Here is a 27,714-nt window from a genome sequence, read left to right as displayed (position 1 = left end):
AGCTGCCTCCTGGGAGAGGAAACTTCCCGATGTAAAGACAGTTCTCAGTGTTCCTCACTCCTTTTCCTCTTCCCACGTTTCCTAGACTCCCTTGCTAAGTGAGGACAAGTGAAAATGAGGATGAGAGTTCACATTCTGGCTGTCTTGCCCCGGCCTACCCTGCAGCCACTTTATTTATTTTGGAATGGCAGTGTCACATTATGGTGGAGCCTCCAAAAGCCTGAGTGACTTTGGGGAGCAGACCCCTGGGCTTACCGGTTTTAGACACGTAGAATGAGAAAGACAAACTTTGATGTGTTCATCCATGGAGACTTCAGGGTCCATTTCTCACCACAGCATAACCTGCTATATCCTTATTAATATAATTTCTAAAACTCCTTAGGACAAGAGTTTGCTTCAAGCCACTGTTGCATAAAAGATTCACTTTGAAAACAATATGCTGAATTCTTTGGAAACGAAGAGAACTAAGAAGGACACAGCACCTATTCAGCCAGCTGAGGAACAGCAGGAAGAAGCAAGCTTAAATGAAGACAAAAACATGAGAGGGTTCTTCAGTTTTTTTCTTCTCATTCAATAGGCCATCTTTGCGGTTAGTAAAACGCTGTCCATCCTTGTGTATAGGTAAAATTGACTAAATTTTAGTTATAACACAGTACAAAGAGCTACAGGACATGCATTTAAACTTGAGGTTCTTTCTTTTTAAAAATATTTTTAAATGCGTTTGGGAATAGTCTGAATGAAGTCACCCAGTGTGGAAGACATCGAGGTTATTAAGTTTGCTGAACTCCTTTACAGTGGATTCTAATGACACTAAAGTATTTGCCAGTAATCTGATTTCCTTATATGCTGCACAGTCATTTTTATGTTACATTAACTTCATTTTGTATTTTTTGGATCACTCCCATGCTGCTTAGAGTGCACTGGGTTGTGGCCTAACTGCCTTATTATGCAGTATTAAGTAACCTATAAAAAAAGAATACAAGTGTGAATTAAAAGGAATGAGCCTTGGTCACTGTAGGTGGTGTGTGTAGGAGAGCAGAACAATAGAATCATCACAAATATAAAGGGAATATTAAGCAGAACACACCAATAGGATAAAGACCTTCCAGAAGATTTCTTTTTTGGAAAGAAACCCCCAAAATGGGGACTTATTTAACTCTGAATGAAATGAAGAATTAAATACAACTCGTTTAAGGATAGTCACTATTTTACATACAGTACTTCTTTGTCAATCTTTTACATCTAATTTAAAGTGTCCAGATTGTAACTGCTCTCAGCAGTATAATATAAACCATAAATGATGATACTCACAGGCTTTTAAAAAATTATTTAAGTCATTTCTTTTCAAAGTCATCTGCTTCCTACTGTAATTAGATAGGGGAGGGTGTGAACGGACGGGTTTATCCTGTTATTTTTCAAAAGTAGGATTGTTAATGTGCTAAACAGTACTAAATAGTAATTCCAACTGTAACTGTTCTTTACAGTTCTATTCAAGGAAGGACTTTAAGTCTAAAGTTCAAGAAAATTAGTGGAGTTCTTATAAATGCTAGTTAGTTGGATTTTTTCTTTCTTCTTTGTATTTTTTGTTGGTTGGTTTTCTCTTATTTTTACAAAGTAGACAGCTCTGAAAGACTTCTTAAATTCAATCTGAAACAAGAATATTCTTAATAAATTTGCTAACTTTCCTAACCAAGATACCTGTTTCTGTGACTTCAGCTATCAGCTCCAAATACGTGAACTTCCATGTCTCCTTAAGACTTTGTCCCTTCTTCCAGGATTAGTTCCTAATCTCCAGCCTCCCTGTGAATATTTCCGTTTGGGTGTTAAGTTCCACTTAAATACCATGTGTCTGAAACCAAATTCCATCTTCCTTGGTGGAATTATTGTCTGCACCCTCCTCCCCCTTTTAATCATTATAGGAGTTTTTTCTTATCCTTGAAAGAAAGGCAAACAGGAACATTCCTAATACACTGTGTTTGTCTCGGAATGACTTTCAGGAACATTAAGTCTGCTTATGTTTACCTCTTGAGGACAGTTTTAGCAAAGAAAACATCAGATACTTTCTTAAATGATATTTATCTCCCCACTGATACCCAATGCACCAAAGTTACCCAGCCCAGCCATTTACATGCTGAGAGGCATGTTAGAACAGAATGGGGGTGTCTTGTCACAAAGAATCAAAGTGATAGCAAATTCAGTCATTAAACTAAAAGCCCCATCTCAGTCACAAGTGATCTAAATATGCATAAAGCCCTGAAGAGGCTGATGTGTAGGCAGTGCATGTCAGAACTAAATTGCACAATGGGAATTTAGGAACTAGTCTGGGACTGGCACTGGATTCCAGGCCTTTTGATGCTGCTTATTAAGTCTGTATAGATTAGCAGTACCAACATCACACCATGGGCTCAGAGATTAGAACAAAAATAAGAATAATTCACATTTTGTTGGTAAGATAAGACGTACACAATTCTCTCTATCTATGACAGAAAACCAACCATAGATGCAAATCAGTGCTGCTATACATTCAAAGTTTCTTACTTCATCTGGCTCCTCAAATCTTACTGAATATGTATCTGCGTCAACTCTCTCCCCTAACTGTAGGGGTAAACAGTCCAAACTCTTGTTCCTGTCTTAAGTCTCCTCCTGTCCTCACTCTCAGTGGAAGATGTTACTTTTAACTTCATGGAGAGAATAAAGACCACTAAGTGATAATTCCCTTAAATCTCAACTTTCCATCCTTCCTATTCTGACTTCTTGCACTCCTGTTTTAAAAGCATGAGGACAGTGTCTAAGGCCAGATCTGCTACGTGACTCTGAAGTGTGTTGATAACCTGTCCACCTCTCTAGAACAGTACATCTCAACACTGACTGCACATTGGAATGAGCTGGCATGCTTTTACTAAACTGATGCTCAAGCCCGACCTCCAGCCAATGAAGTCAGACTGTCTGAGGGTGAAGTTCATGTATCAGTACTTCTAGAGGTTCCCAAAGTCATGCTATGAGCAGCCAGGCTTACAACCAGTCCTTCGCCTAAAAGTCCACAAGGGCAGGCATCTTGTGTGTGTTGAAAACCATTCCACTCAACTGCAGAGCACCTCTACATCAAGTAATAAAGAGGATATGATGCTTTTCTTCACATACATACCATTGTTACACTTGCGTGAATTTTACTATTCATATAACCAAGGTGAAAACAATCACCTATAATGCAATGGTAATTTTTAAATTTAAATTCAAGAGGAGCATTCAAATACCCATCAAACAAAATTGTAGTGATTAGTGGTGGTGAGAAGAGAAGCACAAAAAGGTGGACAGTTTGTGCCTCAATTATTAGAATTGATATGTTCACTGTTTCTCAAGTATATACTTGACCTCAGCAGTTTTAACCATTTCTCAATTAGAAAACTAGCCACTCAGTGCTTTGTTTACTGAAGGTGGGAGGCTCTTTGCTCTGGAAAAACTGTGTAACACCTTAAACATTAGTGATTGGTACACTAAAAGACAACTTTATTGAGAGTGTTATTTCTTCTGTAGAGAGAAAAAAATTTCACAAGGCATATTTCTATCCTTACCACTTGTATATATGCCTGGACCTCTAACAGTGCTCATTACTCTTACATATTGATAACTCCATTCGTAGTTGGTTTCATGAACTACCCAACATTTATATTCAATTCTGTTGAAATTTTACTAAAATAAGTATTAAAGTATTTTATATTAAATAAAGTATGAAATACTTCTATTAAAAATTACACACATTTTATTGTTATATTAAATATATAAAACATTAAATATCTATCTTATACTTAATATGATAATCGTATCAAGTGTAATGCTGATCGAGAGAAAAATTCAGTCAAACCATTTCTTAAAAATTTTTGTCAGCTCTTGTTTCCATTTAAATGCTAATTGTGCTTATTTTATTCTACATGTACAATAGAATATTATTCAGCCATAAAAAGGAATGAAGTACTCATACCTGCTATAACATTGTTAAACCTTGAAAACATTGTGCTGAGTGAAAGAAACCAGTCACAAAAGACTATATAGTGCATAATTCCATTTATGTGAAATGCTCATAACAGGCGAAGCTAAAGAGACAGAAAATAGTGGTTGCCTAGGGCTGGAGGAGTTGGGAGGAAATGAGTAGTGACTGATAATGGGGACAGAGTTTCTTTTTGTAGTGATGAAAATGTTCTAAAATTGATTGCAGTGATGGTTGAACAATCTTGTGAATATACTAAAAGCCATTGAACTGTAAACTTTAAATGGATGAATTGTATGTGCAGTATATCTCAAAGCTGTTATAAAAAATTTTACTAAAAAAAGAAAATATGAATCACATTTCATCTTCAGTCTACCTGAACTTCTAGTATAAAGGCTGAATAGAACTTCGATGAACATGCAAAGGCTGAAGGTATATTGCTATCATGAGGTCTTCCTGAAGAATTTACTAGACAATGGGCTTCAGAAGACCAAAATGATTAGAGAGATGTCAATGTAAGGACAGGAGGTAAGCATTAAATATATATTTACCTGTATTAGCAAGACTAAACCATTGTTATAAATAGGATGTTCATATATCCAATTTGCCAGTACATTCTGGTGATACCTCTTGTCTTTGCCTAGTTAATAGTGGCCCCCTTCACTCTCAAAACTTTTCTGACTTAGTAAAGTATATGAATGTCCCCAAGTTATGAGAGCTAGTAGCATATGTAAAGGCTATATGCTCTAACAATGCAGATATAATATAACTGATTAACAGTGGGGGAAGAATTGGGTAAGTTTAAAAAAATCAGTATGGCCTAATTGCCTTTGAAGTGTTGCTGAAAGTCAAAGGATATTCCTGTAAATTAGATGCTGGGGGAGAGAAGGATGGAGAAGAAGAGGTTATTAACTAATTTGAGACTAGGAAGACAATAGAAAATTTACGAATGTTTGAGTCTTCTGGCTCTCAAGGCCATCAGAAATTCCTTTGTCTCCCCCACCCCATACATTTCATTCCACAACGTTGTTGATAAAATTCAGGTCTTGCTATTTCAGTGGTTCTTCCCCACCCACTCGTATTTCTCATATTTCATGATATCAGGGGATATATTGTCACCAAGTTTTGTTTTGGGTGTTGTCCATTAGTTTTTGTTTAATTTATCCTATTTGCTTTGTCTTTAAGGGTAATTCAGGGAGATTTAAAATCTATGTTGCAGTCTCCACCTTCTTCCCAGAGTGCCCCAGATACCACACCTCCCTCTTTCTTGGTTTACTTCTTTTTTTGTTAGGTGACACATCCTCCAGTAAATCACCAAGAAAGAGTTTACGAGAGGTGGTGGTTCTGTTTTGTAATTTGCATTCCTGAAATGTCTTTATTTTATCCTCACATTTAGTTGACAGTGTGGCTAAGTAGAGCATTCTGGTTAAAAATTCATTTGCTTCAAAATGTTGAAAGCATTTCTTTTTAGCTCCCAGCATTTTTGTTATTGTTATGATTTTCAATTCATGGTACATCATTTGTGTAACTATTGCTGTTGGTCTTGCTGTTCTCTGAAAGTCTTAATGATTTCTTTTGTTTCCACTGTTCTGAAACTGCACCATGTTGTGTCTCAATATAAGGTTATCTTCAGTCATCATGCTGGGGACTTAACAGGCCTTTTCATTTCATTCTGGGAAATGTCCTTGTATTACTTCTTCAAATTTGCTTCCTTTCAATGATTTCTGCTATTCTTCCTCAGACACCTGTTAGTCAGATATTGGCTCTTCTAGATTAATCTTCTAATTCTAATTTTCCCCCTATTTTTCATAACTTTTATGTTTTTTCTGTCCTATAAAAGATTGCCTTATCTTCCAACACTTTTGATTTTTAAATGTTCTATCATCATCTTTTTGGTTTCTAAGGACTATTTCTTGTAGCATACTGTTTTAGCTTAATGGGTGTGTTAAAATTAAATACAAAATGGAGACCGGACTTGAGAATTCACTGAGCAGACAAAGCCTTTTAAGCCATATAAGCAAAGCTAAATCTAGCTAGTTTCATGAATGTAAGTGAAACTTAACTTAGGTCATTTCTTGTAAATGCCTCTCATGGTCAAAAGAAACTTAAGTCATCTTCCTAAAATTGGGATGAGATAATCACTTTTAACCAATCTCCTGCTGTCTGGAAACCCCCACTGTAATAACCGATCATTGTTAAGATTAAACAACTTTCTCATTTTCACTTTGTAAGCCATCCTGTAACATCAGGCCCCTGAGCTTCATATCAGTTTTAAATTTGAAAGCTCCCAGTTCATGAACTGTTCTTATATGCACAATAAACTCTCACTAAATACTATTGATTGTCTTGCTGGTTTTAATTTTACTTATTTCTGGGCCTTTGACAGGTATAAGCATATCTCTTTTCTTGCCAAGGATATTAATTAGGACTATTTTTGAAGTCTTCTCTGGTAGCTTTGGTTGTTTTGTCTCTTTGAAATTTTATTTCCACCATGTTCTTTTTTTAACATTTGTCTGTCTTGGTATCATTCATATTGGATGCTTTATTTCAGTGTCTTTGGGCCTTTGATGTTTGTTCTTATTTAAGCAGGAGGTACTAAGAAGCTCATTGGAAATTTTATTGACTACTGAGCCACACAGCAGCATGATAATGTGAAACGTGGCCCTCCATGCTCGGAATATTCAAGTATTGCTTCGTAAGTCAACAAGTTTCATTACAGAGAAATCCTTTGCCCTCTCCCTTGGGAACGTAAGACTGCCAGGCTTCCAGGAGCCAAGTAGGAAGAGAGGTTGGGACTCTCACCATATAAATGTACACTTCCACTTAATCTCCTTGTTTTCAGCATTACAACCTCTACTTGTGCGTGTCACTGTTTAATGTCAAGTTCAGAGTCCCTCTGGTTCAATCTTTCCAGACTTCCAGTCTTCTGACAGAACAGGGGGGTGAATTAGTGCCTAACTGCTTCTTACGCAAACACTCATCTGCCTTCCGAGATTCTTTGTTCCTCCCATTTCTCAGTCTTTTCAGTTTCCTGAAGTATAGACTGGCTTGCTTTTTATATTCCCCCATTGTCCACATTTTGCTTGCAGGTTTCTCTAACCAGTTACCACTTAACAATCTGCTTTCTGGCTTGCAAATATTTGTTGGCATTTCTTGTCTGTACAAACTACTTCACAAGAAATAGTTCAAATTGATAGCTTCAAACAAGACATCAAGCCCTAACAATCCTCACGTTTACTGAGTGCTTCCCCAGACTTTTCTTGTGCTAAGTGCTTTATATGCATTATCTAATTTCATCTTCACAAGGGCCCTGTGAGAGAAGCACTATTTCTATCTCCAGTTTACAGATGAGAGAGCTGAGTGGTAGAACGTTCACACAGAAAGTAAGGGAAAGTCCTAAATAAGTAGTGTCAGAACCCTAGACCAAGGGTCAGCAAACATTTCTTATAAAGGGGTAGTTAGTAAATATTTTAAGCTTTGTATGCCACATGGTTTCTGTTGCAATTATTCAACTTTGCCGTTGTAGCATGAAAACGGCCATAGAAAATGTGTAAAGAATGAGTGTGGCTGTATTCTAATAAAACTGGTACCAAAATAGATGATGGGCTGAATTTGGCCTCTGGGCCATAGTGTGTCCATCCCTGCCTTAGATAATTTAAAAAAGTAGAAATAATGAATACCTGGTAATGATGTCAAGTTATGCTCCATCCAGAAAGATTATTACACTCTTGCTAAAGAGTCAACAATTGTAGAGGCATTTAAAGGCTTCAAATGAGATAGTCAGGTGTAGGAACTTGACTAAACGGAGGAGAAAGTTGACAGAAGTAAGGGCAGATACTCTGGCACTGGTGAAGAGGCGGAGGATTCCCCGTAACTTCTGGAGCTTCTTCCTGTGCTCATCACTGTGTTCCTTTGGGGGTCAGTGGCTCCCCAGATGGGTCAGATGCTTGCTTGCAAAGAATGAATAATGAAAATAAACTAATGGTACCAAAATCAATAGTCGTAGTTTAGACAAGGTGAAGCTGCAACCTGAGTGCCTTTCAGTCCTCCAGCAGCTTATAAAAAACCCCACAACTTTCTCTGAGGGAAAAATTTAAAAGCAACCTCAGTGTTAAAAGGAGTAATTCAGCAAACTCATCAACAACTAATTTTTATGTTACAGCCACACAGTTTTGGTAACAAGAAACAGATGGTATCATGAGTTCCAAATGAATAATACCAGACGGTCGCTCTCTCATATTATTCATTTGGAACCAAGATCAGAGGAAAGGTTTACTTATCACCTCCACATAACCAAGGGCTTAGGAAGGAGGAGAATGTTCTGGTTTGGTGACAGAAAGATTTTGCTTTGCCAGGAGCATAACTTGAATAGACTTAACGAAATATTTCAGGTTTTCAAAAGACTTGACTCACAGTTTATCTCTGCATTGTATAGGAAGCCAGCAAGGTAGCAATCATTTAAGGTTTTATTCCTGCTAGAGTGTAGACTTGTCAGCTGTAACCAGGATCTGAGGCTCAGGATGGGATCTATAATCGCTTTTGATCTTCTCTGCCACAGTGAATAGGAACAAAATTTCTAAAGGGTGATTTTAAAGTGGAAAACGTACTTTATATTCTGCTGGGAGAGAGAAACTGGGAGCTAGATAAAGAATAGCAAAAGAGAGTTACTCTTCTTCACTGTGAAACATTTCTTATGCTCAATAACACAAAACCCTTTCAGTGTGATTACAGACTAAAACTCTAAAGCAGGAAAGGATCATGCTGTCTCTAGGCTTTGAAAAATAGTCAAGTGTAGTCACTACAGTTAAATCAGTAACTCAGATTAGAACCCAAGACACAAAACTGTTACAAGTCAGGCCTCCTTGAGCCATTCTGCACACTCAAATTTCTACCATGTGTTTCTGCACATAGTTCTTCTGGGAAGAAAAATATTGCAAGGATGGATTGTTCTCTCATCACCAACCGAAAGTCATCTGTAGCCTTCACATATTTGGAAACTAGCTCTGTAAACAAGTTTAGAAGTTCTTTTTGCATCTTACGTTAGAAAGTGGATGTAAGTTTCCCCTGGGACATTTCTGTTTGGGCCAAAATTTTTGAGCAGTTTTTATTACTAAGAATAAGTACTGAGTACTAGAATAAGACTAAGAAATAAACAAGTTTTAGGGCTCCACCACCTGGAATTGGAAGCATTTTTATTTTTTTATTAACTGGCCTGCTATCCAAACTATACTCAGGGACAAAGGTAGCATTTGGTTCTTTTGAATTCTAGTGCAGAATTCATTTATTTTATTGAAAAGAAGGTTAAATTTGGTCCGATGAATTTACTTCAACTGGGAGTCACCTCTCTGTCTATGCTTTTCAAATGTTCTTAATTTTGTGACTCAATTTTTTCAACCAATAACTTCCCATTTCTCTCTTCATTCTAACGTTATTATACCAAGAAAATAAATAGTTTGGAATTTTAACAATGTGAGAAAAAATGAAAGTAACTTTTTCCCTCAGTTTTGGTATTTGCGTTGGGCTAACATAGAAGGTGATTGACCATTAGCACAGAGCTCTGTAACCAGTGACAGTTATGGATACTAAATCGATTTAACTCAGTTATAAACACTTTGGGAAAACTTAGGTTGGTGGATCTCAAAGTATCCCTAAAGCCAGTATGTGTGGACTTCCTAGGACAGCGTATCTCAAAGGAATCAGAATCATCTGAAGTTCTAATGTAAAAGACAAATTCCTGAGCTTCATTTGACGTTTGTTTAAATAAAATCATTGGGATGGTATCAATAGATGCAGAAAAAGCATTTGACAGAATCCAACACCCGTTTATACTAAAGCTCTCAATAAAGTAGGAATAGAGGAAAACCTCCTCAACTTGATAAAAACTACCTACAAAAATCTACTGCTAATATCATACTTAATGATAATAAACTTGAAGCTTTTTCACTAAGATCAGGCACAAACAAGGATGTCCCCTCTCACTGCTGATTTTCAACGTTGTACTGGAAGTCCAAGCTAATGCAATAAGAAAAGAAAGGGAGATAAAAGGTATATGGATTGGTAAGGAAGAAATAAAGTGGTTCACATATGACATGATTATCTATGTAGAAAGTCTGAAAGCATTAACAAAAAAATTCCTGGAATTAATAATCAATTATAGCAAGGTCGCAGAATACAAGGTTCACGTACAAAAGTAAATTTCTTTCCTATATACCAGCAGTGAACAAGTGGAATTTGAAATTAAAAACACAATACTAAATACATTAGCACCCCCAAAAATTAAATACTTAGGTATAAATCTAACAAAATATGTGTAAGATCTGTATGAAGAAAACTACAAAACTCTGATGAAAGAAATCAAAGCATAAATGGAGAGGTAGTCCATTTCATGGAAAGAAAAACTCAACATTATCAAGATGTCAAGTCTTCCCAGCTTGATCTATAGATTCAATGCAATCCTAATCAAAATCCCAGCAAGTTATTTTGTGGATTGAAAAACTTACTCTAAAGTGTATATGGAGAGGCAAAAGACCCAGAATAGCCACCACAATATTGAAGGAGAAGAACAAAGTTGGAAAACCGACACTACCCAGCCTCAAGACTTACTATAGCGCTATAGTGATTACCACAGTGTGGTAGTGGTGAAAGAATAGACAAAGAGATCAATGGAACATAATAGAAAGCCCAGAGATAGCCCCACATAAATATAGTCAACTGGTCTTTGATAAAAGAGCAAAGGAAATGCAATGGAGCAAAGATAGTTCTTTTCAACAAATGGTGCTGGAACAACTGGACATCCACATACAAAAAAAAATGCATCTAGACACAGTCCTTACACCTTTCGGAAAAATTAACTCAAAATGGATCACAGATGTAGCTGTAAAATGCAAAACTACGGCACTCCTAGAGGAAAAGAGGAGAAAATCTAGATGACCTTGAATTTAGTGATGACTTTATAGATATAACACCAAAGGCACAATCCATGAAGAAAGAATTGATAAGCTGGACTTCATTGAAATTAAAAATTTCTTCTCTGTGAAAGACACTGTCAAGAGAATGACAAATAAGCCACAGACTTGGAGAAAATATTTGCAAAGGACATGTCTGATAAATGACTGTTATCCAAAATATACAAAGAATTCTTAAAACCTAGCAATAAGGAAAAACCAGCCTCCTTAAAAAATGGGCCAAAGACCTTAAGAGACACCTCACCAAATAAGATAAACAGATGACAAATAAGTATGTGAAAAGATGCTTCATGCCATAGGTCATCAGGGAAACGTAAATTAAAACAATAAGATACTATTACACCCGTGTTAGAATGGTCAACGCCTGCAACACTGACAACACCAAAAGCTGACAAGGATATAGAAAAACAGGAATTCTCATTCATTGCTGGTGGGAATGCAAAATAGTCCAGCCACTTTGGAAAACACTTGGATATTTTCTTACAAAAGAAGGCATACACTTACCATGTCATCCAGCAATCACACTTCTTGATATTTATCCAAAGGATTTGAAAACTTATATCTGCACGAAAACCTGCACACAGATGTTTATAACAGCATTTTCATAATTGGCCAAATTTGGAAGCAACCGTAAGTGTCCTTCCAAGGTGAGTGGACAAATAAATTGTGGTACATACAATGGAATGTTATTTACTGCTAAAAAAAAAAAAAACCTATCAAGTCATGAAAAGACATGGAGGAAGCTTAAAGGCATATTACTAAGTGAAAGAAGCCAGCCTGAGAAGGCTACATACTATATGATTCCAACTATATAACATTCTGGAAAAGGCAAAACTATGGAAACAGTAAAAAGATCAGTGGTTGCCAGGGGTTACAGGGGAGAAAGAGATGAATAAGGCAGAGCACAGGAGATTTTTAGGGCAGTGAAACTAATCTGTATGATTATATAGTGGTGAATATACATCATTATACATTTGTCAAGACCTATAGAATGAACGACACCAAGAGTGAATCCTAATATAAATTATGGACTTCGGGTGATAATGCTGTCTCAATGCAACTTCACCAAATGTAACAAAAGTACCACTCTTGTGGGGCTGTTGATAATCGGGGAAGCTATGCATGTGTGGGGACAGGTGGTGTATAGGAAATCTCTGTACCTTCCACTCAATTTTACTGTGAACCTAAAACTGCTCTAAAAAGAATCTATTTTAAAAAATCAGGGCAAAAAGTACTGGGATGGCATCCATAAATAGACTATGTCAGGGGTTGGCAAACGTTTTCTGTAAGGGTCCAAATAGTAAATATTATAGGTTTTGCAGGCCGCTTGTGGTCTCTATTGTACATAATTCTTTGTTTTGCTTTTTTTTTTTTTACAATTGTTTAAAAGTGTAAAAACAACTTTCAGCCCACAGTCCTTAAAAAAAGAGGTGGCAGGTCACATTATGTCCGCAAGTCGTAGTTTGCTGATCTCTGAACCGTGTAATTAGAAACATTGGTCTTTCAGAAACAGTTCTGAATGCTAACCATGCAAATCAGACCGGTAAAATATTTTTGAGCACCTCCTGGTTTAACAAATAATACATTAGAAATGCATATTCTAACTAAAATGGCATTGCTAATTGATGCATTGTCCACCTCCCTAACATCCCTAAACATAGCAGTGCTGCACAAAATATTTTAAAATATATATTTAAAGTATCTAGATGGTACATCACTGTGACAGGGAGCAAAAGGAGAGAGGAGAAAAGTCTGAAACCCAAGAAGAGGAAAACAAAACTTCATGAAATGTGGCCAACAAACTTAGTAAACAAGTGAATTATCATTCAAAGAAATAGAAATACTAAGATAACTTTCCAAAACAGATTTTTAAAATATTTATTTTTAAAATCTTAAAAGGGACACAGGAATAAGTAAGATTTATAAAAGAAGAAAAAGGAATCATGAAATACAAATGGACGGACGTGACTGAAGAACAGGGAAAATGAAAAAGAACCAACTAGGGATCCTGGAATTAAAAATTACGGTCATTTTATAATTAACATGTGAACATAACTAAAGAGAGAATTAATAAATTGGAAGGCCCGGAACAAAACACTAGGAGTTTTTTAAAAAAGTGAAAGCAAAGTTAAAAAGACCCAGATCAGAAAATAGGTTGAGAAGTTACATCATATGCCTAATACATGTTCTAAAAATAAGAAATAAAACAATGGGAAAGAGGCCAGATTTGAGGAAATGAGAGAGTATCTTCTGGATTGGAGAAAGACATAGATTCTCAGATAGATAGAGACCCAAGTGGTGAATATGAGAAATAAAAATTCAATCCTGTATGCGGCATGGTGAGACCACCACCCTATGTGACACTTCTGTGTGAAAGAGAAAACAGTATCCTCTGGGAGATGCTGTCCTTTAATTTCGTGACTTGTGTCAGTAGCCCATAGCCTAGTTTTCAGCTCCCTTAGCCATATTCCTTTATACAGGGCAAGAATTATAGGACTATACATGGTGTGGCCATATGTGAAAAATAAGAGAAGCTAATTAAAAATTGTCTTACAGATTTCCTACAAAGTAGCAACAATTATGCTGACTGTAGTTTGTGTGTGATAATACGTGCTAAAAGGCAGTAGAATAAAATCTTTAAATGCTGAGGAAAAAGGATTCATGACCTGAGGTTCTATACAGCACTAAATTATCGTCCAAGAATAAGGATGAAATAAAGTTTTGGAGAAACAAACTCTAATAAAATTTACTTCTTACAGATTATTGCTGAGAGAACTACAAAAGGATGGACTCCGGTAAGAGGAAAATTGAATCTAAGGAATGGAGTGGGATATAAGCAATAGCGGTGAGTAAAAACAGCAAAATATGTGCATTTAATTCTAATATAAAACATGGAGATTTCATTGAAAAAAATGGTGAAGTTAGGTTCAGCTGAACTCTCCTCTCTGCCTATGGGTTCAACTATTTTCAATATAGTGACTCACTCTTTTTCAACCATTAGCTCCCTGTTTCTCTCACTAGCTGACTGCCACTACACTATGAAAAGATTAACAGTTGGAATTTCAATAATATGAGGGGGAAAAAACCCAAAAGTAACTGTTTGCTTGTCTTTCTAACCCCTGGGCAGGCTCACCCAGTGCTTAGAAAATTGCCTACCACATAAAAGTTCCACAAAAAGTATTCCTTGAGTGAATAATTGTATTCTTATTTAAATTTTAAGAATAGTTTCCAAAGACAGACAGATTTTTGGTAGGATTAGGTATCAGCACAGAGATTCACATCCTTGGTTTGTTTTTATCAAAAGACAGTGATAAAAATGAAGCTGTAATTAAATGTCTACATTTTATGAACTTATGGCAAGCTTTGAAGAATAATTTTTGGGGACTTAGTCTTCTGTAAAGTTCTCTTATAGGTCCTTGAATAAATTAATCTTTGGTTAAAAAAAATTACTTCTTGGTTTTCTTTTTGGATGACGACAAACAAATGGTTCTTGGTTGGAGAGGAGAAACATATATTGAAAGATAAAGTTCTTAATGAAGAGTATGTCACCCAGTTATTTTTATATGAAACAGACAGACATAAGTGTCTCACCTTCAGCCTAGAAGCAATTTCTGTGTCCAGGATGCCTTGCTGCCCTGGTATTTATTTGGGGCAATCTCAAACGTGGCCTGGCAGCTCCTACCTGGTGGTAAAATCCTCAGCTTGGCTGAGTGACGTTCCTTCTCTCACAGTTAATGCTTCACACCCGGGTTGCCAGTCAGTAGTTTGGTACATTTAGGGTACCAGCATTAATAGTCAAGGTCCCTCACTTAATTTTCTGATTACCTTAGAAAGGCATTTTTTTTTTCTATATTCTCATGGCTTCCAAGACTGAGTGAGACATTAATGTTAAAAGTCAGTTTTCTCATGAAGAAGGTCATTGTGGTCCTCGTCTCAGTGTGTATTTAGTTGGTACTTCTGGGCAAGTCAGCTATGAAAAAGTCCAGGTCTGTGTATGTTGTGTTATTGTTTCATCTGGAGTTTTGGATTATTAAAACTGGTTATGTGGCTACCTGCTGAGTGTGAGCTGCCACCAAGAGTATATATTTGGACTCAAATATTTAACCACTTAGAGCAGGAGAATGAAAGCCCAGGCTCATAATCCATATTGAGGTCTCTCCTGCTTCCATGCTTTCTATGTTTCTGATTCCTAACAGGCAGTTAGCATCCACTAATTTTCTACAAAAATAAAACATAAACCTAATAAATGCCTAATCAGTTTTTGTCCTCTTTTGCTACATTTTTAAAAGAAGATATGTGATTTTCATCGAGTTAAAGAAATATGAATACCTGGATACAATTATACTTCAATTAATAGCATCCATCATTTGACATTAACGCTTCTCCAGGCTTGGATAGAAAATTAACCCATGATCAGACTACTGCAATGAAAAGATTTCCAAAGACGTACAATGAGGATTCTGGTGCTTTGGGGCTTCAGAAAAATTGTTTGGAGAAAAATCTCAGGGAAGTGCTTTGATTTACCCTTTCAAAGCCTTGTTGAACTAACTGCTTTGAAATTATGAGAGGGGACCATGTACATTTTTCTTTAACCATATTTTAAAATGTTTCAATAAAATATGTAAATAGCATATAATATTTTTCACATGTAATATAATTCACAGTCATTTGACAGTAAGACTGAATCTCACTGGGCGCTTGAGGACAGCTGTGACAGGTAGGGGCATATATTATTCTGAGTCCACTTTGGAGATAGAAATCACAACAATTTTAACAGGAGAATTTCATATAAAGAATTGTCATCCAGGAATTGGACATCTGAAAAAGGGAACACTAAAGTTTCACAGAGCATCCCTAAGGCTGATAGGATAGAGAGAAGAGGTTAGGATTATCAGACTTTAAGCTTGGCTGAGGAACTCAGAGCTCAGGTTCGGACTTCTGAGGAGGGAATGTCGCTGAGCTGTGTTGGTGCCTCAGGAATGCCACGGAAGTACTGCGTGGGACTGGGAGCCAAATCTTGAGGAGGGGACACCAGTTGGCTGTAGCTGGGGCCTGTGAGGAGCCACAGTGATGCTGGATTTGCCATTGTTGGGAAAAAAATGCAACTGGAATCAACCACTGGGATAACTACCTGCTGCCAGGGTGCGTCCTTATTGGCTGATGCTGAGAGCAACAGGAATCAAAACAGGAGCAGGACACAACCTCGAAGGAGAATATCCCTCTCTCTCCTTTCGTCTCTTCTCTCTCCAGTGCCGTCTATTGTCAGAGCCTAACAGTAATCCAGTTAGCAAAAGAGAACTGGTTTGCAGAGTCCCAGCCCGAGTCACAAAAAGGGAAGAACAGAAGCATGAATTTGAAGCTGAGAAATGGTGGTCTAATAATGAGCACAGGACAAAACAAAATAAGATAAAACTGATTCGTCTTGCTGCCTTCTCTATGATTATTTCATGAGGAATATGTTCAATACTTTTGGTTTTCATATTCTAGGTAAAAGTAACCATTTTTCAGAAAATATTTTTCTTGCTGTATTAATTTGATGGAGTATGAAAAGAAAGTAGTTAGATAAAGAGGTTGGCTGAACATTTGCATGAGCTTCCCCCAAATCTCTTAAAATAGACAAAAAAGTATTTTTTTAAATCATCTTAATTATGTTATAAAACAATAATTTTTGACAGAAGAGAGCAGATGTGGAAAAAAGAAAGGAGATGAATTTGATTCATGCAGAACAATGCTATAGAGAAGGTACAGCACAAAAGAAAGCAGAACACCACTACAGATGTGGGAGGGACTCCCAGGGAGCTGCAACTTCAAAGTGAATGAATGCAAGAAGCAGTTGAGGCTTCTAGAACATTGGGATCCATAATAGCATAATTGCTTTCTGAGGAAGAAAACCAGTCAGTCTCCCCTTTTCTCTCCAATGGTGCTGAGCAGTGGGCACTAGCAGTTTGCTGTCACGATAAAGGGAATGTACGTGACCTCCAGGAGGGGCCTGGAGTCAGGTAGCAGGAGACTAGCTATGAACTTGCCTACAAAGCATGCCCAGCTCTTTTCCCACAAGCACCAGAGGTAACTGTTGTAGAAAGGAAGAGGCATCAAAGAGTCAGACAGTGACTCTGGAACACAAAGATGACCAGACAACCAAGAACTGCGTGAGGAAATCTATCATTTTAGAGAGTCACCAAATAGATGATTTTATACCTGAAAATTTAGTTATTTGAATAAATAAAAAAAAGTTAAAGAAACTATAAGTGATGTTGAAAAGATGATATAACATCTATTAAAAGAAAACAAGCCATTAGTAGAAAAATAAATATCTCGATAATATATGTAATTGGTAATTTAAAAATCTTAATTATTTTATAAAACAATTATTCATGACAGAAAGAAAGCAGATGGGGAAAAAAGAAAGCAGATGAATTTGGTTCATGCAGAATGATAAGAATCATCAACAATACTTACATAACTATCTTGGTAGAAATTTCAAGATCTCGTTAGTTGGCCTAATGGCAGAATAGACACAGCTAAAGAATGAATTAAGAAGGGTTTCTTCAGAATAAAGAACAAAAAATAGGTTAAAAATCTGGAAGATGGGTCCAAAATCTACAATATCTGTCTTCTGAGCATTCCAAGCACATAGAACAGCGAGGGTGGAATGGAAGAAATAAGGAAATTATAAAATATTTTCAAAGTGAAGTATAACACTAATTAAAAGGGCCCACCAAGTGGCCAGTAGATTAAATAATAAAGATCCATACTTTGTCTATTGTGTTTACTATTACAGCTCTAAAATACAAAACACTGTTTGGCACAGAGTCAGTGCTCAGTAAATATTCATCAAATGAATGAATGAATCTAAACATAAAATGGAAAATTTTTAGAAAGCCAAGGATAAAGAAAACAATCCCAAATTGTCTACAAAGAAAAAAAAAAAAAAAAAAACAGGAGTGGGAATTAGATTTGCATTAGACTTAACAATAAGAGAAAGTGGGGCCAAATTTCAAATTCTGAGGGAAATTGATTTTGGACCTAAAATCTCTAGCCAGCACATTAACAAATATGCTAAGACTCAGAACTATCATCATCTACAGACCCTCTTAATGGTCTTATGCTTAAAATAAGCATTTAAGCCTGTGTTCTGACAAAACAAAAATGAATTGAAGAAGGACTAGTGAGCAAGTAAATCAGTAAAGCATGTAGTTAAGTCCATATAATTATACTTCAGTAAAAAATAACAATCTGGGCCTAAAAATCCCCAAAGATCTCACCAGAAGAAATAGTGGGTCAGGGGCTGGGGAAGAGTTCTGTGGGGATTACAGGGTAGTTGGAAGAAAAAACATTCCTGTTTTCTTCAGTAGGTGAATATACAAAAATACATTTAAATTTTTGAAAAATATGTTTTAACATAAGGGAAATCACACACTAAATGTTCTTAAAATGCAGAGTGTGTAAGAATCTTTTAGACTGATTTTAAAAAATGTTGGATCAAATGATACAAGCATTCTTAATATTGATAGATACTGTCAAATCGTCTGTAGCAAAGTTTACCTATTTATACTCTCTTAACAGTATTTAAAAGTGCTTATTTCGTGTACCTTCACAATATTTAATGTAATCAAGTTGTGTTTTTCTTCAATCTGATCATATTTTGCAACTTGCTATTTGTTGTAACAATATATTATGGCTAAATTTTTTAAGTCAATAAAAAGATCTAACTCATTCTTTTCAATAACTACATAGTGTTGCGTAGTAGCTGGTACTTAGGAAGATTATGGTCATTTTGTTGTTGCTGTTGTTAATAATAAACATTCTTCAGCAACTTTCTTGCATAAAGGAAGATTGTTAGGTCAAGTCACACATATCTAATTTTAGCAGCCATTATTGGATTTCTTTAACTTTATCCTATTTATTTTCCTGACCACCTAATCCAAAACACTGTTTTAATTCACTCAAACTTATTACTCTGAAAATTTTTGTTCATTTATTTGTTTTCTAGGTATTTTACTTTTTCCACCTCTAGAATGTAAGCCGTTTTAGGTGGGGGCTTTGTCCATCTCACTGTATGCCCCACATTTATAGTGGTCAACAACTCATTGAATGAGTGAATGTAAGTGTGAATGATAAATACACAGTATCTTCCTACCTCCTTGCTTTTGTTCCTGCTACTCCCTCTACTGGAAATATTACCTGTCAAATTGTACTTACTCTTCAAAAACTAGTTCTGGTTCCTCTGAATTCATGAGGCATCTCTTGGTCCCTTTTCCTTAGAAGGGACTTTCTTCTTTACTCCTGCCTCTACAGTACTCTGTATGGTTGTGCCCCCTTATCTGTGGGGGATACATTCCAAGACCCCCAATGGATGCCTAAAACCATGGATAGTACCAAACTTTATATATACTATGTTCTTTTCACTTAAAGGAAGCATTTTATGGCTTCTCTTTGGCATATCTGAATTGCCAGCATCACTGCTCTTGCAATTTAGGACCATTATTAGGTAAAATAAGGGTTATTGAAACACAAGCACTGCAATACTGCAACAATCGATCTGATAACCGAGACAGCTAAGAGACTAATGGCCAGTAGCCCATACAGCGTGGGTGGATACGCTGGGCAAAGGGATGATTCATGTCCCAGGCGGAAGGGAGAAGGACAGCAGGAGATTTCATCATGTTACTCAAAATGGCCCACAATTTAAAACTTATGAATTGTTTATTTCTGGAACTTTTGATTTAATAATTTCTGACCAAGGTTGACGTGGGTAACAGAAAGCGTGGAAAGTGAGACGGTGGATAAGGGGAGGATGCTGTACTATGGTACTCTTACACGGACCCCATTCTGGCTTTCACCATGACATCATGAATTGTCCACACACTGTCCTCCTAGTAGATTATAAACCCCTTGAGGACAGAGCCCATGTGCATTCATCTTTCTATCTTCCAGAGCACTGATCATTGTACCTTGCACTAGAGAGAATTTTTAATTTAGTTGAAGATTACCATAAATACCATATACTTTTAGTAGCAGGTTTAGTAGAAAAATAATCAAATTTGGAACCAGAAAAAGAGAGTATGCAACCTAGTTCTTTCACTCTTAGCTGTATGACATTGTTTTGGAATTAACCTCCACACGTCTATTTCCTCTTCTGTAAATGAGGATTATAGCTCCTAACTTGCAAGATTGCAGTGAGTAGAAACATGGAACCTGGACATGGGAGGTTCAGTGAAGAGTGTGTGTGAAGCATAGTTCCTAGAACGTAGTAGATGGGTATTGGGTGATTCATTAATTCATTCAGTAAACATTGAGTGCCTACTGTGTGCCAGACACTGACGACGCTAATTATGATGAGAAGTCGTAGAATGCCCGTTGAGAGAGACTCACAATTTGGGGAAGGATAAAAACCAGGGAAACACATTTTCATTTAAGCGGTTAAGAAGTGTGAAGTTCAGGTATACACTATTGGAACAACAGAATTTCAGTCTTGAGCTATCCTTTTAATAAAATTTTATTTCATTGAAAAATTAGTAAACAGCCTCTTCTCAGTAAGCCTCAAAATAAAATGAAGAATAGGTGAATTACTTTTGAGGTTCTACTAAGCGAAGTAAACAGAATACATAAAGTTCATTAGCATGCGGAGTATAAGAGAAAATCTCGAATATTGGGTTTACCAAAATAATACAATAAAACTAAGTTTAGCAACTGCATTTCAAATTTAAAAAATGTTCTCAACCAAACAAATTTAAAAAGCCATCAGCTTAAAATGTGTAACCTTTAACCATCTACCTAATTCTCTGAAGTAAAATCATGTTGTGATTCTGCTTCTGGGAGAAAATGCAGTAACTATCAATAATTGGAAATAGCTGTACTTATTTAAAAATCAGAACACAGACCAAACAGCAGTATAAAGCTTGAAAATTAAATTTTGGTAATTTCCTTTACGTTGCTCCGTTTTTGGTTTGTAGATGGAGCTTTCTTACTCAGCTCCTTACTTGTAAAGTGTATTCATGATTTTTCACACCGTGACTTCCTTGTTATTTTGTTAAAGTTTCAGAAATTGCAGAATGTTGTCAATCACATCCAAGAAAAAAGTTATTTTTGGGTTTATATGATTTAGGCTTTGGATTATGGCTTTCTTCTTTTACACATAAAATCTGTCATTTTCTTTTTTACAAGTGGTATGATTTTTACTTTCAAAAATAGAAGACAACGAGGGGACGGCCTGGTGCCGTAGTGGTTAAGTTCGCACGTTCCACTTCTGCTGCCTGGGGTTCGCTGGTTTGGATCCTGGTTGCGGACATGGCACTGCTTGGCAAGCCATGCTGTGGCAGGCGTCCTACATAGAATAGAAGAAGATGGGCACAAATGTTAGCTCATGGCCAGTCTTCTTCAGCAAAACGAGGAGGATTGATGGCAGATGTTAACTCAGGCCTAATCTTCCTCAAAAAGAAAAAGAAAAAAAGAAAGACAATGACAGCAATAAATCATCAATTTCATGACATATTACCTAATGTGCCTAATATTTAAAAAACATTAGAATAGATCATTTCTGAATATAACAATAAAAATAATTTGAAGAGAAATTAGATTTCCTTAATTATTTAATTACATTAATTAATTAATAGAAAAAGTAAAGCTTCAAAAATATATGATTGCCCTAGAAATGAAAACAAATATACTGATCCTTTTTCAGAACTTCAGATGAAGATATTTTGTATTATATTACTCAGTGCTCATTTACATAAGGATTCATGTGATAATGATGATTTCATTTTAGAATTTTGATTCCTGGAAAACGTGAACTACTAGCTTGTTTTCTTTTATCATCTAGTAAGATTTCTGCCATCCCTTTTTGCATCTCCTTCTTTGCTTTTGTTGTCTAAGAGCTCTCAATTTAACTCAGTATTCAAATACAGCAATTATACTCCTGTTGGCATAGTTACCATGCCCTTTTTTCCTAAAAAGACTTTTGATTTTATCTTTATGTTAACAACCTTGTGTAGTCTTGTGCTTCACATGTAAATTCCTGAAGTTCTTTCAAATATTATAAATTTATAAAAGACTTTTCCTTAAAAAATTTTATTTGTCATTATTTGGTTTAGGAGATGAAGATATGGGAGCAACAGTTAAATATATATACCTTTTTTTTTAAGCAAAACAAAAATAACCTTGTTTTGTTTAGATTTAATTATTGTGGTCCTACTAAGAAAGACAAAAGTGATTGGACCTTTGAAAACATAGACAATCTGGGGAAGACAGGGCAGAGAAGCAAGTCCTCATCTCAGAGCCAGAAACAAGGGTGGAGGGGAGAGGCTGAAGGAGACTGAGCCTGGAAGTGGACTCGAGCCTGCCCTGGGTCCATCCTCACAGGTGGAGTTCACCTCACAAAACCTTTTCTCTTTTTCTTGGATCAAATGCCCGGTAGTTTAGATAGATAGAGCAAACATATATGAATAGACAAAAAGTGGAAAATGACTCAAACACAATAGAATTTGTTAAAGAATTTGACTTAAAACTGAGATTTTGTTTCTTTTGAGATAGATTAGCAATTAGTTTTGTCCTTTAAATGTATTTATTTCTGAAACAGAATTATGAGGGGTACGTTTAGAGCTAAAGTCTGATTCTTCATTTGAGAGAGATTGACAGTGATAGACCCAAGAAGTAGTGATGTCCTTATTTTGAAGTTATCGGAGGAAACTGGTCTGTTCTTTGATTTTGAGTATTTTCACACAATGGTAGGTGACATTGTGATCAGTTACACTGATAGTGACCACTATGGTCACATTTATTAGCCTTCCACTTCTAATATTTTTCCAACCCAAGTGTAAATTAAGTTTCCCAGTTATGGTTTAAAAGCTATGACAGCCAATTAAGAGAAAATTTAGGCTGAGTTGGTTGGCTGAACTTTGTGTAATTAGGGAAGGTGAATCCTCCAGAGCCGTGTGCATCGTTGGGTGACTTAATCACTTCTTAGCCTCTTCTCCAATTTCTACCATCCCATGAAATGCCTCGTTTTTCTGTTAAGACCTTCTACTTGGCTCTAGGCTGTTACAGGTTGACAGATCTATAGGATAATTGGATTCAAGGCCATTAGCATCTGAGTTGGCAAAAATACATTGAAATGAATTAAATTTGAAGTATTGAATTCAGTTAAAAAATACAAATTTAATCCACCGATTTCAATTTTTTTTTTTTTTTTACTTTTAAGACTTGTAATGATATCACAAGGATAAATAATATTGCAGAAACTGTGGGAATCCCAATACCTTTATATCCCCTGAGAATCTGTGCTTTGGCTACACATTCTGTTGTTTTTAGTTGAAGTGGAACCTGGCACATAGGAGTAAATGAGTAAGGTGAGAGTCTCTATTGAGTAGAGAATTAATGGTCTAGTCTGAATTGGAAATAGAATCAGCACATGTCATCAATCCTATTTACAAGGTATTATGTTAAATTTAATTATAAATTAGTGTTATAAAAATTTATAAAAATGAGTGGTCCATCTTAAATCATGCAATATTCTCTTCCTTTATAAATTATAAAACTTGTACTAAAAAAGGAAAACTAAATAGTCACTGGTAACCATCATAATCTCTTCAAGTTTGCATATTGCCTTCCAATCTGTCCACATATACTCCATCCAGCCTTGGAACATCCTATTTACAGCAGACTGTTTTATGTATTCATGAAGATGCATAACTATACTCACAATAAGGAATATATCACAATAAATTAGCCTCAACCAAAAGTTCTTTCCCATCTTCTTTCTTGTCTTTAGATGATCTTGTTTGTTGAAGTTTTTAATAAAGAATTCCATTGAATTATCTTCTCTGGCTTAAAAAGTCCTGTTCTTTAACCCTGTGGTATCACATAGTTTTACCTTAAAGGCCAGTTCTAATAAATTGGCAACAAAGGCTCAGAACACTGTGTTGAGAAGGATTCTTGGTGTTCATAAGATCTCAGCAGGTGATTGATTAGGAGTGCTGCTCATGGAAGCAAGACGGTGTTTTATTTTGGCGAGGAAGATTGGCACTGACCTAACATCTATTGCCAATCTTCCTCTTTTTTTTTCTCCTCAAAGCCCCAGTACATAGTTGTATATCCTAGTTGTAGATCATTCTAGTTCTTCTATGTGGGATGCCCCCACAGCATGGCTTGATGAGCAGTTTGGAGGTCCATGCCCAGGATCTGAACCAGCAAACCCCAGTCTGCGAAAGCAGAGCACACAAACTTAACCACTCGGCCATGGGCCCGGCCCCCAGAAGGGTGCTTTTGAAGGAGAAAATGTTACTGATTACTGATTTTTAGAGGTATTTTTTTTTTTTACATTCCATTTAGTATTCTTAATAGATACAAAAATAATTTAGTCTCTTGCCTTTTAAAACTGATTTTACTGCTTATAACTGTCCTTTTTTAAGGTGGTAGGCAATTATGAATCCTTCATTGTGCTCTATTTCTAGGTCAATTGGAGTACATCGTCTGGTAACTTAACGTACAAATACTATATATTCTCATCACTCACATATCTGAGAACATATTTCTGCCGTAGTTCATGAAAAACACCTTTCATAGAATTTTTTTTTAAATTGGGCCACAATCTTGTCTTATCATTATTTGCATGTCTCTTCCTTGATTCCTTGTATTTTATAATACGGCGAAAATGTCCGGAGCCAGCCTGGTTTGGGTTCTTTGTGGGAAACCACTTTCTTTTCCATCTTTATCTCATTCATTTGACTTTCTGCCTCAACTGGTTTTTTATAACAGTCTCCTTTTATTTCATAGCAGCCGTGTCTCTTGAACTTTATTGGAGATGTCAAACAGTTACTGGAAGTTTTCTTCTGATTCCTACTCTAAATTCATTTATTTTCTTAATCTTTACCTTATTTGACAATATTTTTCATAGGCCACGTGTAATTTTTTTCTCTCTCTCATCCTCAAACAATGTAAGAGCGTAATTTTCAATAAACAGAGGAGACTGACCTCAGTCTTGTCTTTTGTCCACGTGTGATGGAAAGTTTTCCTTTTCAGCTAAACTAATTGGGCTGAGGGGCAGGTATGTAGTTTCTACTTCAATTCTAAGATTCTATCAGAATTTCATATAGTATATTCTGTTCTGCTCAGGTGCCATTTTTCTTATCTCTATTATCTTGAACTAGTGCAGTATATCACACAAAAAATTTCCAGAAGAATTATAATATTTCTTTATTCATAGATTCTTCATCCAATAAGGTGTTGTTTGGAGAAACATGGATCCAAAAATGCACTGTGCTGCTGACTTCACAGTGGTTTGGGCTCTGCAGCCTTGGTTGTGTGTGTGTCGAGGGTTGGTGGAGGAGAGGGGAGTGAGGAAGTGTGGCCAAGGACAGCATTCTGCTTACCCAGAGGGGTAGTATCTAGGGCCTGGAGCAGGATGGCTGCCAGCCTAGTGAGTAATGGCCCTCCTTGGAACTGACTAAGGAGCAAGGACCAGTCAAGTACATCGACCTCGTCCAGTCTTTTTAGATAATCTTTGTATCATGAAGCAAGTTTAGGGTCTTTCATGAGCTAAAGCTGGGAGAGGATTTTCTCAATCTGTGTAGATTTGCACTCAGTGAATTAAACATATTTATGTCCCACATGGGGGGCAATGGAAAACTGTTTTAAGTTTCACAATTAACTTCTCTGTAAACAGGGATATTCTTTTGAAAATTTGTTTTCTCATTTTTTTTTTAAAGATTTTATTTTTTCTCCCCAAAGCCCCCCGGTACATAGTTGTATATTCTTAGTTGTGGGTCCTTTTAGTTGTGGCATGTGGGATGCTGCCCCAGCGTGGCCTGACGAGCAGTACCATGTCCGTACCCAGGATTCAAACTGACGAAACACTGGGCCGCCTGCAGCCGAGCGCGTGAACTTAACCACTCGGCCACGGGGCCAGCCCCTGTTTTCTCCTCTTTTCCCAAGTAAGAGCAAAGGAGGACACCCAGGACATCATTTCAAAGTCACTCCTCTTCACCCCTCCCTGCCCCGAGGAAATTGGGCGCTCTCTTTCATCAACACATGATTAAGCTAACTACCATTCCAAGCAAAATAGCACAGTTACTCTTCTGAGCATGTTTATAAAATATGCAAATCCAACTTGTCCTTTGCTTCGTTACTGCATCCACTGTTTAGTTTCATTATAAGACATTTGAGGGTGAGAGAGGATAATTAATGCAATTAAGTTTCTATGCTTTAAAACTTCCCTAATTTTAGTAAACATTTTAATGGAACTCTAGCACAAAAGTGAAGATGAAATTCAGTACCTTCATTATAGCTATGCCAAAAAGAACAAAATAATTACTCTGAAACTCAAAATATTCTATAAATGGACACTGATTATTTAATAGAAAGCCTCTAACCTACACATATAGATTACCAATGTGGATACATTTTTCTTGTTCTCTGTTTTTGGATGAACAGATTTAGGGAAAGGGCGAGGAGTGAGGCTTGGCTACTCCGCATTTTTGAAAGACTTGCATCTGTGTCATCGCACTGTAGCTTGCCTGGTACATCACTGAGTATGCGTCTCAACAGTCTTCCTTTTTGTTTACTTTCAGATTAAAATTCAATCAACATTTCTTGGCAAACTATTAAGTATCAGACCCTATACTAATATTTTTATTCATTTCTTAATGCTCACAACTCACAGGGAAATGAGGGTATACAAACTGGTTGGGTGATATGCTCAAGATTAGCCACCTGATCAGAGGAGAAAACTAGTCAGAGTGAAAGTACACCATGATAGTGTTAGGGATGTGAAAGGAGAAATGGAGGCATGCAAAGGCTGCCTAATTTAAACTATTCTGATTCCATTTTACCCTCCTTAGGTGAGGGGTATGTGAGTGTTTGTATGTATGTCAACATCTGTAATTTCATTGTTATTCTTAAATTGGATATCATTTACCATTTGTACTCTTTAGGTCACCTAGAATAGTTCTTTATCTTTCCAAAGCTGCTGATATTATCAGATAATTGATAATTTTACCTTCAATATTTAAACCAAGAGAGTAGCTAAGTGTGTATTGGTGTGCTTATGAGGGATAGGGAAACAAGTTTTATCTCTGTTTTTTTGTCCTAACATCCACTGAGATTCTTTAACATCACTCTTTTCCTTTAGATCTAAAGCCCAGAATTGAATTAATCACAGTCTTAGGTTCAAATCACATGCTCATTGTTGGTCCATGTCTATCTGTGCAACCATCTAAAAATAATAAGCACTTGTGAACCCAGAACTTAGCAAAAGCAAAGACCTTGGAAATAGTGAATGACATCTAACCATATGCCCTCTATCCCTTTGCCTTCCTTTATCCAGGCTAAGTATTATCCTAAATCGTGTGTTTATCATTAACCTGTCTTCCTTTCTGTGTGTCACATACACATCTATTGCTTTCATGTGTATTACATATTTACACACATACTTATTTTGTTGTTTCTTAAAAAGAATATCATGCTATATGTGATCTTTTGGAAATTAATTTTTATAATATTACATTGCCAAGATTCATCCATATTTTGCATGTTAATATAGTTTCTTCATTTTAACTTTTGTGAACTGTACCATGTCATAGTCATCAATTCTCCAATGCATGATCACTATATACAATAGGTTCTTTCTATAGTGAACAGTACTGCTAAAAATATTCTCGAGTGGGAGTTTTGTTGTACATGTGCATGTGTTTCTCTTGGAAATATATTCAGAAGATTGGAATTTCTGGGTCACTGGAGTTTTGTGTTTGTGCAGCTCTAGGAGATAAT

At 36.3% G+C, this 27,714-nt stretch overlaps 1 protein-coding gene across 3 annotated transcripts in view; it reads left to right on the top strand.

Moving 5' to 3' along the window:
- Positions 1-27,714, top strand: part of KCNN2 (potassium calcium-activated channel subfamily N member 2) — a 406,407-nt gene that overhangs the window by 130,305 nt on the left and 248,388 nt on the right. For 2 of the 3 annotated variants that reach the window (XM_070234440.1, XM_023617854.2), the window contains exon 2: positions 13,710-13,795. The gene's annotated coding sequence lies outside the window, so the exon portion shown is untranslated. Of the gene's footprint in view, positions 1-6,574; positions 6,681-13,709; positions 13,796-27,714 lie in introns of those variants that run through there. The other variant, XM_070234438.1, reaches the window with a different exon arrangement.

The sequence above is a fragment of the Equus caballus genome, chromosome 14, assembly GCF_041296265.1.
Source record: "Equus caballus isolate H_3958 breed thoroughbred chromosome 14, TB-T2T, whole genome shotgun sequence".
Classification (NCBI taxonomy): Eukaryota; Metazoa; Chordata; class Mammalia; order Perissodactyla; family Equidae; genus Equus; species Equus caballus.
Note: the sequence above shows the minus strand (reverse complement) of the source record. Positions and strands in the feature narration are given on the sequence as shown.